This window comes from Gopherus evgoodei, unplaced genomic scaffold, assembly GCF_007399415.2.
Source record: "Gopherus evgoodei ecotype Sinaloan lineage unplaced genomic scaffold, rGopEvg1_v1.p scaffold_45_arrow_ctg1, whole genome shotgun sequence".
NCBI classification, from domain to species: domain Eukaryota; kingdom Metazoa; phylum Chordata; order Testudines; family Testudinidae; genus Gopherus; species Gopherus evgoodei.
The window spans coordinates 1,120,784-1,135,509 of record NW_022060066.1 but is presented as its reverse complement, the minus strand read 5'-3'; the positions used below and the strand labels follow the sequence as shown (position 1 = coordinate 1,135,509).

Here is a 14,726-nt window from a genome sequence, read left to right as displayed (position 1 = left end):
GGGCTGTAATCAGGTTCCTTCATGTGGGTCTTCTGAAATTAAAAAAAAATATATAATTTCAGATTGAAGGTTTAGAATCTCAAAGCTGCCTTAGGGATTAAACATGTCTAAATCCCATGAAAACTGATGAAATTTGAGCATCCAGATACCTAGGCAATCTTGGAAGTATTTAGAAAGGCAAAACACGCAACTGTCCTGCATCACAAATCTGTTAGACATTCGCTTTCCTCCCTGAGCACAGGAAACTTCCCATTAACCTCTTGATGGCACTTTACATCTCAGTGTTCCTCAGGGTGTAGATCATTGCGTTCAGCATTGCAGTAACCACTGTGTACAGCACAGACACTGTCTTATCCGTGGTGAATTTCTGGAAAGGCCGGTCATAGATGAAGACACAAGGTCCAAAATGCAAATTCACCACTGTGATCTGAGCTGCGCAGGTGGACAGGGCTTTGTGCTTACCTTCCATGACATGTGTCCTTATCTTGACAAGGATGATGGTGTAGGATATGAGCAATTTGATGAAGGCTCCTGTGGTGACCAGTCCATTGTTGGAGACCATCAGAAACTCCATTATATACGTGTCTGTGCAGACCAGTTTGATGACTTGGGGGACATTGCATTACAAACTGTCTAGTGTGTTGGGTCCACAGAAGGGCAGTTGGATGATCAGTGCAAGCTGGACAATGGAATGAACAAAGCCACCCAGCCATGCCCCTGCCACCCGTCCTATGCACATACTTCTGTTCGTGATAGACAGTTAGTGCAATGGCTTATAGATGGCCATATACCCATCAGCTGCTATCACTACTAGGAAGAAGACCACAGTGCCCCCGATGAAGTGGAAGACTAATGTGTGGGTCAGATACCCACTCAGAACCTTACAAAGTTTTTGTTTTGTGCATTATTGTGCTTAGGTATTCCCTTTCTGATTGGGAAAGCACACAAAAAATAACAGTGTAGTTGCAGGGGAAAAGGGTAGATGGTTAAATAAGTACCTAGGACTCACTAATTGTGGTGGCACACATGCTAGGTGAGTTTATGAACTACTGAGAGGTGACATCCCGGGTCCATTGTCTTTCATAATGGCAATTCATAGCGATTCTTAGTATTTGCGACAGAAAGCTGGTAAGAATGATTCTATAGCCTGGTGGTTAAGGTAGTCATGAGGATACTCAAAATAAAATCCTTGCTCCGGTCATTCTTTAATTATTTACACAAAATAGCAAAGATTCAAGAGTAGAGATTGAGTAAACCCCAGACCCCAATATTCCATAACCCAGAGCCTGCTCCTCTCTTACGGAAGACCTAAATTCAAATCCTTTCACTGTATTAGACAAAAAGGGAAACCAAACCCTGTCATCCCACTCCACAGGTACCTCTGCAAACCACTAAGCTACAGTTTATAACAGAGACACCACCTCCCCCAAAATGTTTTGAAATTTTTGATCCACCACCAACTTCTGAAAAATATGTTCACTTGCTTTTTGGTATTTCTATTCTTAAATTACTGGTAACAACTGTCAATCTTAACTTCAGTTTGGCAGCATTTGTGTTTCTTGTTGTCTTTTTTTCCTTTAGGAATTCCCTTCTTTCCAACACCACTGTGAAGTCAACTGCTTCTGCAAACTCAGGAAGGAGACATAATGCTTGGCACTTTAAGAAATTACACATTACTGCATTCCTTTCACCTTTCTCTCTGATATTGGCCATAGACAGGGAACTCTACTCAAAGTAAAATCATCAGATGATTCCTATATTCTAACCGTATGTAAATTCAACAGTGCTAGGAAGTTTGTGTGTGTAGAGACGTAAGCAGTGAACCTAGAAGCATTTGTATAACTCATGGCACATGGAAGGGGCAAGGATGTTGTGAATATGGTCTGGACATCTCACTAATCAGAACTTATTGATGCATGTCTTCATCTGTGTGTAGTGTGTTTCCTAGGCAGAGTCAACAAAACCACTGTCCAGTAAAGAGTAAAGCACAGTGTAGTGCATGAAAACTGATAAATAAGTCCCCTATTTATGGATGAGTGAGGATGTGTCTACATTACAAGCTATGCCACTGCAGTGTAAATGCTTACTACAGTCACAGAAGGGGATTTTCCATCACTGCAGTAAATCTACCCTCTTGAGACTCGGTACCGACATTGATGGAAGAATTCTTCCATCAACCACACTGTGGCTACTGTTGGGGTTAGGTCGATCTAACTATGTCGCACAGGGCATGACATTTTCACAGCTCTGAATGATGAAGCTAGGCTCACTTCCATTTTAGGTGCATACCAGGCCTAAGTCTCTCCCAGAATGCATATTTCATTATTTCACAATGAAGCCAGAGGGGGAGAGTTCATTTGTGTGGCTGCTTTGAACTGAGCATTTCCATTCTTTTAAATATTTGGTTTCTTTTTAAGTTCAAACTTAACACTGAATTTCCCTGAAGCTCTGTGTCCTGTTATCCTCCACAGAATCATAGAATATAAGGGTTGGAAGGGAGCTCAGAAGGTCATCTACTCCAACTCCCTGCTCAAATCTGGAACAATTCCCAACTAAATCATCCCAGCCAGGGCTTTGTCAAGCCTGACCTTAAAAAACCTCTAAGGAAGGAGATTCCACCACCTCTCTGGGTAACTCATTTCACCACTCTCTGATTGAAAACGTTTTTCCCAATATCCAACCTAAACCTCCCCCACTGCAACTTGAGACCATACTCCTTGTTCTGTCATCGGGTACCACTGAGAACAGTGTAGATCGATCCTCTTTGGAACACCCTTTAGGTAGCTGAAAAGCAGCGATCAAATCCCCCCTCATTCTTCTCTTCTATAGACTAAACAATCTCAGTTCCCTCAACCTCTCCTCAGAAGTTATGTGCCCCAGCCCTCTAATCATTTTTGTTGCTCTCCGCTGGACTCTTTCCAATTTTTCCGCATCCTTCTTGTAGTGTGGGGCCCAAAACTGGACACAGTACTCCAGATGAGGCCTCACCAATGTTGAATAGAGGGGAATGATCACATCCCTCGATATGCTGGCAATGTCCCTATTTATACAACCCAAAATGCTGTTAGCCTTCTTGGCAACAAGGGCACACTATTGACTCATATCCAGCTTCTCGTCTACTGTAACCCCTAGGTCCTTTTCTGCAGAACTGCTTCCTAACCATTCGGTCTCTAATCTGTAACAGTGAAGAGGATTCTTCCGTCGTAAGTGCAGAACTCTGCACTTGTCCTTTTGAACCTCATCAGTTTTCTTTTGGCCCAGTGTTCTAATTTGTCTAAGTCCCTCTGTATACTATCCCTACCCTCCAGGGTATCTACCTCTCCACCAAGGTTAGTGTCATCTGCAAAGTTGCTGAGGGTGCAGTCCATGCCATCCTACAGATTATTAATGAAGATATTGAGCAAAACTGGCCCCAGGACCAACTGTTGGGGCACTCCACTTGAAAATGGCTGCCAACAAGACATGGAGTCGTTGATCACAACCCTCTTGAGACCGACGATCTAGCCAGCTTTCTATCCACCTTATAGTCCAATCATCCAACCCATACTTCTTTAACTTGCTGGCAAGAATACTGTGGAAGACAGTATCAAAAGCTTTGCTAAAGTCAAGGAATAACACATCTACTGCTTTCACCTCATCCAGAGACCCAATTATCTCTTCATAGAAGTCTATTAGGTAAGTCAGGCATGACTTGCCCTTGGTGAATCCATGCTGACTGTTCTTGATCACTTTCTTCTCCTTTAAGTGCTTCAGAATTGTTTCCTTCAGGACCTGCTCTATGATTTTTCCAAGGACTGATATGAGGCTGATTGGACTGTAGTTCCCCGGATTCTCCTTCTTCCCTTTTATAAAGATGGGCACTACAGTAGCCTTTTTCCAGTCATCCAGGACCTCCCCACTTCGCCATGAGTTTGCAAAGATAAATGCCAATGGCTCTTCAATCAGATCCACCAACTCCTTTAGCACACTCAGATGCAGCGCATCCAGCCACACGGACTTGTGTTCGTACAGTTTTTCTAAATAGCCTCAAACCTTTTCTTTCTCCACAGTGGGCTGGTCATCTTCTCCCCATACTGTGCTGCCCAGTGCAGCAGTCTGGGAGCTGACCTTGTTTGTGAAGACAAAAGCAAAAAAAATCATTGAGTACATTAGCTTTTTCCACATCCTCTCTCACTAGGCTGCCTCCCTCATTCAGTAAGGGGCCCACACTTTCCTTGACTTTCTTCTTGTTGCTAACATACCTGAAGAAACCCTTCCTGTTACTCTTAACATCTCTTGCTAGCTGCAACTCCAAGTGTGATTTGGCCTTCCTGATTTCACTCCTGCATGCCTGAGCAATAGTTTTATATTCCGCCCTGGTCATTTGTCCAATCTTCCACTTCTTGTAAGCTTCTTTTTTACATTTAAGATCAGCAAGGATTTCACTGGTAAGCCAAGCTGGTTGCCTGCCATATTTACTATTCTTCTGACATATAGGGATGTTTTTTTCCTGCAGCCTCAGTAAGGATTCTTTAAAATACAGCCAGCTCTCCTGGACTCCTTTTTCACTCATGTTATTTTCCCAGGGGATCCTGCCCATCAGCTCCCTGAGGGAGTCAAAGTCTGCTTTTCTGAATTCCATGGTCTGTATTCTGCTGCTCTCCTTTCAGGGACGGCTCTAGCCATTTCGCTGCCCCAAGCACTGCGGCATGTCGCGGGTTGCACTCTGCCAGTCGCTGGTCCCACGGCAGAGGTGGACCTCCCGCAGATGTCCCTGCAGAAGGTCTGCTGGTCCCGCGGCTCCGGTGGAACTCCCGCAGGCCTGCCTGCGGATGCTCCACCTAAGCTGTGGGAATAGCGGACCCTCCGCAGGGGCACCTGCAGGAGGTCCTTCGGAGCCACGGGACCAGCGGTCCCTCCGCAGGCATTCTTGAGGGAGGTCCACCAGATCCTCAGGACCAGCAGACCCTCCACAGGGATGCCTGAGAGAGGTCCACTGGAGCCACCTGCGGCCCTCCTGGCGACGGACAGAGTGTCTCCAGAGGCATGAAGCGTGAAGCACGCCCTTGGCGTGCTGGGGCTTGGAGCCACCCCTATCTCCTTTCTTTCTTGTGTCAGTATCCTGAAGTCGACCATCTCAATGTCACTTCCTCCCGGGTTCCCATCTACTATTGCTTCCCCTACTAACTCTTCTCTGTTTGTGAGCTGCAGGTCAACAAGAACTCTGCCCCTAGTTGGTTCCTCCACAACTTGCACAAGGAAATTGTCCTCAATATTTTCCAAAATCTTCCTGGATTTTCTGTACACTGCTGTATTGCTCTCTCCACAGATATCAGGGTGATTAAAGTATCCCATGAGGATCAGGGCCTGCAATCTAGTAACTTCTGCAAGTTGCCTGAAAAAAGCCTCATCCACCTCATCCCCCTGTTCTGGTGGCTTATAGCAGACTCCCACCACGACATCATCCTTGTTGCTCACACTTCTAAACTTAATCCAGAGACTCTTAAATTTTTCTACAGTTTCATACCAGAGCTCTGAGCAGTCATACTGCTCTTTTGCAAACAATGCAACTCCCCCACCTTTTGTGCCCTGCCTGTCCTTCCTGAACAGTTTATATCCATCTATTAAGGTGCTCCGATCATGTGAGTTATCCCACCAAGTCTCATTTATTCCAATCATATCATAATTCCTTGACTGTGCCAGGACTTCCAGTTCTCGCTGCTTGTTACCCATGCTTCTTGCATTTGTGTATAGGAACTTAAGATAACCACAACTTTTATCTGTCAATAATTTTCTTCTCCCTTTCCTGAGTAATTAATGCCTGGACTTACAGAAGAGCCAGAATGCTAAAGGTCTTTAGGTGCCTAGAAGGATTTTCAAAAGAGCCTAGGTGTCTAATATACAATGAAATCATTCTGTTTTACGGACCTAGAGTGGAATTCACAATGGTATTTATTTGCATTTTCAAAAGTGCCTAATGGCCAATTTTTAAAAATACTTAGGCATCGAAAAAGGCAGATAGGTGTCTAGTGGAATTTTAAGAAACACTTGAGCAGGTTAGGAACTTAATTCTTGTTGAAAGCAATGGAAGTTAGGCATATATGAAGTTTAGGCACTTTTGAAAATCCCACTAAGACCCTATCTGCATTTTTAGGTGCATAAATTCTTTTGAAAATCTGGCCCTTTTAAATTTTTGAAAATCCCACTTTGGGTGTGATGGAAGGGACTGAGAGCCAGAGACTTAGCCCAGACCCAACTCTGTGAAATCAGGCTAAGGTTTGGCATCGAATGTCCAGTTTTTCAAATCAGCCTAAAGGTGTCAGACATCCATTCCTTTAAAGATCCAGGACTAAACCCAGCAGTGCTAAGAACTAGCCTTGTAGACCATGAACATTCCATCAGAATTAGGCTAATAAGGGTATATCTACATTGCAGCTTGGAGCAAGCTAGCACATTGACATTATCAGTGTGGATATTGCAGTGTGGGGTCTCAAGCCCACCTGATTCTCCTGGGCCTGAGCTTGGATGGATAATGTTAGAAGGTGGGACCTGGGCTCTTAAATCATGAAGATAGCTTTGAACAATGTACCCTTAGGCTGAGGTATTTTGGGCTTCCAGGCTAAGATTTCCAAAGCTGTTTAGAGGAGTCAGGCACCCAATTCCCAGTACAAGCAGCTGAACATTGAACCCTACCAGGGAGCATAAATCTTGGTCAATAGGAGCCAGATTTGTAAAGGTATTTAGGTTCCAAATGATGCAGACCTGCACTTAGAGGGGTTTCAAAAGCACCTCTGCACCCAAACACTGAAACCTATAGGAGTTAGGCACTTATGAAATTTCCACTAGGCTCTTATGTGCATCTTTGGGTGTCTAAATATTTTTAAAAACCTGGCTCTAATTCCTAAAATGCACAGAACATCTCAGTAACTGAGGATCCAGTAGGCAATTAAAGTCCTGTTGTATTTGCACAATTGTCCCATGTCAAACAAATGCTGGCAAACAAACACAGCCAGGTAGAGGCAACTGGGCTCCACTTCTCCTGCTGCAGAATATAAAGAGGGAAAGGATGTGACTCTCTATGCAGGCCGACTTTACATGGACGATCCTTATTATCAGTTTCTGTCCCCTGACTTCACTGGTCTTGGTGAGTTTATGGTCTGCAGCCATTGCACAGACCTGGGAAGCAAACTCCCATTCCCATTACCCCGCGGGAACCATCCCTGCCCCAAAGCAGCAGATATTTCATTGCTTCAGTTAAAGTCTTCTACTTCGTGGGGAAGGTTGGCCCAATGGTTAGAGCACTAGGCTGGGACTTGGCAAACCAGCATTCAGTTCCTTGCTTCTCCATTTGCATCCTGTGTTTGACTGGTCTGGTACTGAGTCACTATGCCCCACTTCCCTGTTGGACACTGTCTCTCCAAACTGCACCTGCCACTAGCCGGTGGAAGTTGTGCCTGACCCACTGGCTACTGCAAGAGGGGACATTTCCATTAGACACTCCACGCCACTGCATGGAAATTAGCTTGACCCAGAGCACTGGCTGAGACATCAGGAATGTTGTTAAGGGCCCAGCATGTAGTGGATCAATCAGCATCAGTCCTATCCTCTCAGCAGATGAGGAAGGATGATTGAGCCCTTAGGATAGCAGCCTGCCACTGCAGAGATGCAGGTTTCATTCCTTGTTCTGTCACACATGCCCTGTCCAACCTTAAACGAGTCACTTACAGCACATTTTTAAAGGTGTTTGGGCTTCTTAAGGCAGCTGAGCACTTCTGAAAGTCTCACTGGGCACCTCTCTACATTTTAGGGGTCTGATCACCATTAGATGCCTTGCCCTTATGCTCTCTGTGCCTCAGTTTCCCATTCCAATGGGGATAATGCTACTTCCTTACCTCCCTGGACTGTATTAAGATAACTACTTGAAATATCTTGAGATACTCATGTATTGCAGCTATGGAACTGCTAGAAATACTTTAAATACATGATTACAAATGCAAAGGCTGAAGTTTTCCTGGGTCTCTAGGGGATGGGGATGCCAAATTCCCAGTAAAATGAATGTGGGTGGGGGATTCACTTCCTAGAGCTGCCTTTGAAAATCTCAGCTAAAGTGACTGGCAGTCACTCTTTTCTGTCCATTTAAAGCCATTCCTGTGGCTATGCAAAGCAAATTGTTATATTCCCAGCGTGGATCCCAGTGTCTGAGAATATTTTCATCAATATTTTAAAATGTATGATTAAAAATTGCAAAACATAAAGTTTGAAATTTCAAAAGTTTTAATGAAACTGCTGTTAGGTTCCTCTGCCAGTTTTCTAGCTAACATATCATCTGCTAATGCCAGATCTGAATGGCCAGATTTTTTTTCTGAACTCTTCAGTCTAAAAGCTAACGGTATATCAGTCATCTCTCTTGAACATTGGTGAGGCCTCATCTGGAGAACAAACTACATGAAGGATGTGGAAAAATTGGAAAGAGTCCAGCGGAGGGTAACAAACATGATTAGAGGGCTGGGGAACATGACATGAGGAGAGGCTGAAGGAATTGGGATTGTTTAAACTGCAGAAGAGAAGAATGAGGGGGCATTTGATAGCTGCTTTCAAATACCTAAAAGGGTCTTCCAAGGCTGGATCTAGACTGTTCTCAGTGGTAGCAGATGACAGCACAAGGAGTAAGGGTCACAAGTTGCAATGGGAGAAGATTAGGTTGGATATTAGGAAAAACTTTTTCACCAGGAGGGTGGTGAAGCACTGGAATGGGTTACCTAGGAAGGTGGTGGAATCTCCTTCCTTAGAGATTTTTAAGGTCAGGCTTGACAAAGCCCTGGCTGGGATGATTTAGCTGGGGATTGGGCCTGCTTTGAGCAGGGGGTTGGAATAGCTGACCTCCTATGGTCCCTTCCACCCCTGATATTCTATGATCACTTTGACAGGGTTTTACAAGTGAGCCATAAGTTTGCTTTCCACCATGGCCAAGGGGTGGAAAAGAGGTCTCTGAGTAGCTGATGTGACAAAGTTCCTCCTCTATCTTGGTGGATCCTGCGCTTATTGGCAGATTTGCTCACCTCAGTGATCTTCCCCACAGTCTGGATCAACTCCTCCTGTGTCTGATCAGGAGTTGGGAGGTTTGGGGGGAACCCAGACCCGCCCTCTACTCCAGGTTTAAGCCTAGGGCCCAGTGGATTGCAGCTCTCTATAGTGCCTCCTGTAATGCTGCATGACAGCTACAACTCCCTGAGCTACTTCCTCATGGCCTCCTCCAAACACCTTCTTTGTCCTCACCACAGGACCATCCTCCTTGGTGTCTGATAATGCTTGTACTCCTTATGCCTCCAGCAGCACAGCCTCTCACTCTCAGCTCCTTGCGCCTCTTGCTCCCAGCTCCTCACACACACTTCCTCTCCTCTGGCTCCCCCCTCCCTGACTGGAGTGACCTCCTTTTTTAACTCAGGTGCCCTGATTTGCCTGCCTTGATTCGCTGCAAGTATTCTAATCAGCCTGACTGCCTTAATTGGTTTTAGCAAGTTCCTGATTACTCTAGTGCAGCCCCTGCTCTGGTCACTCAGGCAACAGAAAACTACTCATCCAGTGACGAGGATATTTGCCTTCTATCAGACTCTTGTACCCCACTGGTCTGGATCTGTCACACTGAATTATCTCTGAATTTATGTTGGACTGCTGGGATATTACTGTAATATTGATTGTATGCTTAACGACCTAGAGTCTTTATTTATTATTTATTATTATTATTATTATTATTAATAAAAGTTTTTAAAATACCTACAAGTTGTGTCATTCTTTTTAGGTTGGAAGAGGCTATTGTGATGAGGAACTTTTCCTGTTGTTTCCTAAAGAATATCTGTCTTGCAATAATGAAGCCATTTCTGGATCCAAGTGAAGTCGCTGGGGTTTAGCCTTTCACATTAAAGAGATCAGGATTTGGCCAATGGCTCAGAAACAAAAAGACCCATTTTTTCTAATGTCACTCTAGAGAAAGTCAGTGTGACAGAGATGTAAGGGTAAAATTTCCAGGGTTAGCTATACTAGCTCAAAGCAGAGAAGTTCCATTGACATCACCAACTCAATGCCAAAGAAGCTGTAGCCAAAGATTCTGGGCTAAACTCAATATTGCTTTAAACATTGATGTATGTGACTTGTGATAGCTAGGCTTAGAAGGATCAGATTTTTATTGATAAATGTTAATAAGTTAGTAAGAGGACCAGAAAAAATTCACCATGGCTAAAGAGTAAAGTAATATAAGTACAGTAGATAGAGGCAAAAAGTCACCCTTTAAACACTGGAAGTTAAATCCTACTGTGGAAAATCATAAGGAGAATAAACCTCTGCAAGTCAAGTGTAAAAGTATAATTAGGTATAGAACAAGAGAACTTCACAATTTGAACCCATGGCACAGAGATGGGGTCCTATTGAACAGCGGGATTCTATTCTGTGTAAGGAGAGGCTGACCGAGGCCAGAAGTAAGAAGTACATGCTCAGAGTAAGCTGGACTCTGCCCAGACGGAAACACTGATGGATCTCAGACTTCCAGAAGAGGTGAGACCAGAGCAAAGGAGGGGACATCTCAGGACACTGTTGTTTTCAAATAATATCTAACACACAAGAGTTTTAAAAGTAAAGAAAAGTAAAGTTACTGTATTTAAGAAATCCTTTAGGTCATCCTGCATTCTCTGTTTTGCTACTACATTGTCCCTGAAAGGGTTAAACTGGATGCCCAAAGTCACCACAATCTAGGTGGAGCTTGGGGTGGAGGAGGATGTGTGCGTAAGCTGCTGGGGGGGTTGGAAGAACTCAGAAACTTTTTTGAGATCCAGAGCAGATGGATGGTGAAAAATCCACACCCCTGAACGATACAGCTATACCAACCTAACCTGACTTGTGGACAGCGCTATGTTGATGGGAACCGCTTTTTCTGTCAACATAGCTACTGCCGCTTGGGAAAGTGGATTAACTATGCCAATAGAAGAAGCTCTCCTGTCAGTGTAGAAGCCTCTTCACTTAAACACTACAGGGGGGCAGGTGCATCTGGGCAGCTATGCTGATGCAGAGTTTTAAGTGTAGACTTGCACTTAGGTACCTGTTAGAGGGTGTGGTTTAGCACACACCTTTCTGGTCAGCATCTCCCATAGTTAAGTTAGATGCCTCCCTACAAAGCATACTGGCTTTGCTGGATCCTATTCTTCAGTGTCTGTCTCTCCCTGTTCATTGTACAGGGAGCTTGGGCATCTAACTCAGGGTTTGCAAATCCCATTGATTTTCTAAGTGCCCAAAGGTTAAGTGCTGAGATGTTCAGGGTTGCAACACAAAATGGTCAACTTTCTAAATGTATTTGGGTGCTTTGCAGGATTTTCAAAAGCTGCTAGATGCACAACACCTATGAAAACTATGAGTTTTAGGTACCTCAGTGCTTTTGAAAATCCTTTTTTCATCTAAAAACCTTTGAAAATGTGGCACCCAAGTCCTTTTTTGAATCTATCCCGGAGTGTCTGAAATCCCTAAAGAGGCTTTGCACATATAAGCTTGGACAATTAGAGAGAGATCCAAAACATTTCCAACTTTGAGGGATTTGGAAAATTCATCTGGGTGTTACCAATAGATCCTTCCGTTCTTGACGTGCTACTAACAAACAGGGAAGAATTGGTAGGGAAAGCAAGAGTGCATAGGACCCTGGAAGGAAGTTACCATGAGATGGCCAAGTGCAGGATCTTAACACAAGGAAGAAAGGAGAGCAGCAGGGCATGGACCCTGAACTTCAGAAGAACAGACTTTGACTCCGGCAGGGAATTGATGGGCAGGATGCCCTGGGAGAATAACATGAGGGGGAATGGAGTCAAGGAGAGGAGGCTGTATTCTAAAGATTTCTTATTGAGGTTGCAGGAACAAACCATCCCGATGTGTCAGAAGAACCGTAAATATGGCAGGCAACTAGCTTGGCTTAGCAGTGAAATCCTTGCTGATCTTCAACACAAAAATGACGCTTACAAGAAGTGGAAGCTTGGAAAAATGACCAGGGAGGAGAATAAAAATATTGCTCAGGCATAAAGGAGTGAAATCAAGAAGGCCAAATTACACTTGGAGTTGCAGCTAGCAAGGGATCTTATGAATAACAAGAAGGGTTACTTCAGGTATGTTAGCAACAAGAAGGTCAGGGAAAGTGTGAGCATCTTACTGAATGGAGGAGGAAACCTAGTGAGAGAGGATTTGGAAAAAACTAATATACTCAGTTCTTTTTTTGCCTCTGTCTTCATGAACAAGGTCAGGTCCTAGACTACTGCAATGAGCAGCACAGTATGGAGAGGAGGTGACCAGCCCTTTGCGGAGAGAGAGAGAAGAGGTTCAGGACCATTTAGGAAAGCTGCATGAGCACAGGGGGCCAAATGTGTTGCATCCGAGGGTGCTAAAAAAGCTAGCGGATGTGATTGTAGAGCCATTGGCCATTATCTTTGAAAGCTCGTGGTGATCTAGGGAGGTCCCAGAAGACTGGAAAAAAGCTACTGTAGTACCCATTGTGACAGACCCAAGCCAGTGGGGTACAGGAGTCTGGTTGAGGGCAAATATACTGGTCACTGGGTGAGTAGATTTCTGTTCCCTGAGTGACCAGAGCAGGGGCTGAACTAGAGTAATCAGGAACCTGCTAGAACCAATTAAGGCAGACAGGCTGATTAGACCACCTGCAGCCAATCAAGGCAGGCTAATCAGGGCACCTGGGTTAAAAAAGGAGCTCACTCCAGTCAGGTGGGGAGGAGCTAGAGGAGAGGAAGTGGGTGTGAGGAGCTGGGAACAAGAGGCGCAAGGAGCTGATAGTGAGAGGGTGTGCTGCTGGAGGAATAAGGAGTAAAAACATTATCAGACACCAAGGAGGAAGGTCTTGTGGTGAGGATAAAGAAGGTGTTTGGAGGAGGCCATGGGGAAGTAGCCCAGGAAGTTGTAGCTGTCATGCAGCTGTTACAAGAGGCACTATAGACAGCTGCAATCTACAGGGCCCTGGGCTGAAACCCGGAGTAGAGGATGGGCCCGGGTTCCCCCCAAACCTCCCAACTCCTGATCAGACACAGGAGGAGTTGATCCAGACTGTGGGGAAGATCACTGAGCAAATCTGCCAATAAAAGCAGAACCCACCAAGGTACAGGAGGATATTTGTCACTCCATCTTTAAAAAAAGGAAGAAGGAGAATCCGGGGAACTACAGGCCAGTCAACCTCATCTCAGTCCCTGGAAAAATCATGGAGCAGATCCTCAAGGAATCAATTTTGAAGCACTTAGAGGAGAGGAAAGTGATCAGGAACTGTCAGCATGGATTCACCAAGGGCAAGTCATGCCTGACTAACCTAATTGCCTTCTATGAGGAGATAACTGGGTCTGTGGATGAGGGGAAAGCAGTGGATGTGTTATTCCTTGTTTTTAGCAGAGCTTTTGATACGGTCTCCCACAGTATTCTTACCAGCAAGTTAAAGAAGTATGGACTCGATGAATGGACTATAAGGTGGATAGAAAGCTGGCTAGATTGTCGGGCTCAATGGGTAGTGATCAATGGCTTCTTTTCTAATTGGCAGTGGAGAGCTCCAAGGCTCAGTCCTGGGAATGTTTTTTTTACAATATCTTCATTAAGAATCTGGAAGATGGTGTGAATTATATCCTTAGCCAATTTGCAGATGACACTAAACTGAGAGGAGTGGTAGATTTGCTGAATGGTAAAGATAGGATACAGAGTGACCTAGACAAATTATGGATTGGGCCAAAGGAAATCTGATGAGGTTCAACAAGGACAAGTGCAGAGTCCTGCACTTAGGAGGAAAGACTCCCATGCACTGCTACAGACTAGGGACCGAATGGCTAGGCAGCGGTTCTGCAGAAAAGGACCTTAGGGTTAAAATGGATGAGAAGCTGGATATGAGTCAACATTGTGCCCTTTTTGCGAAGAAGGCTAATAGCATTTTGGGCTGTATAAGTAGGGTCATTGCCAGCAGATCGAGGGACGTGATCATTCCCCTCTATTTGGCATTTTGGAACCCTCACCTGGAGTATTGTGTCCAGTTTTGGGCCCCACACTAGAAGGAAGTAAAAAATTGGAAACAGTCCAGCGGAGGACAACTAAAACTATTAGGGTCTGGAGCCCAAGATTTATGAGGAGAGGCTAAGGAAACTGGGATTATTTAATCTGCAGAAGAGAAGAATGAGGGGGGATTTGATAGCTGCTTTCAACTACTTGAAAGGGGGTTCCAAAGAGGATGGATCTAGACTTTTCTCAGTGGTAGCAAGTGACATAACAAGGAGTAGTGGTCTCAAGTTCCATTGGGAGAGGTTTAGGTTGGATATTAGGAAAAACTTTTTCACTAGGAGGGTCGCGAAGCACTGGAATGGGTTACGTAGGGAGGTGGTGGAATCTCCTTCCTTCGAGGTTTTAAAGGCCCAGCTTGAGAAAGCCCTTTCTGGGATGATTTAGTTGGGAATTAGTCCTGATTTGAGCAGGGAGGTGGACTAGATGACCTCCTGAAATCTCTTCCAATCCTGATGCTCTATGATTCTATGATTATTCCCATTTCAGCTGAGAGGGACCATCTCACCTCTAGATCAGAGAACAATGTGGTCCCAGGGGGGTATAAGACAAAAGGTTATTCCATCCAATGGGTATCTGACAGTCAGTGGAGCAGGGTATCATTGAAAATTGAGCCCTGTTTAATAATGCAAGCTAAAGGCTTTGTAAAGTAGAAATTTATGCAGTCTTAAATTTTACAG

The 14,726-nt window shown here is 44.6% G+C and overlaps 1 pseudogene; it reads right to left on the bottom strand.

Moving 5' to 3' along the window:
- Nucleotides 1–211: 211 nt before the first annotated feature.
- LOC115642760 overlaps nt 212–14,726 on the bottom strand; it is a 39,492-nt pseudogene continuing 24,977 nt past the window's right edge.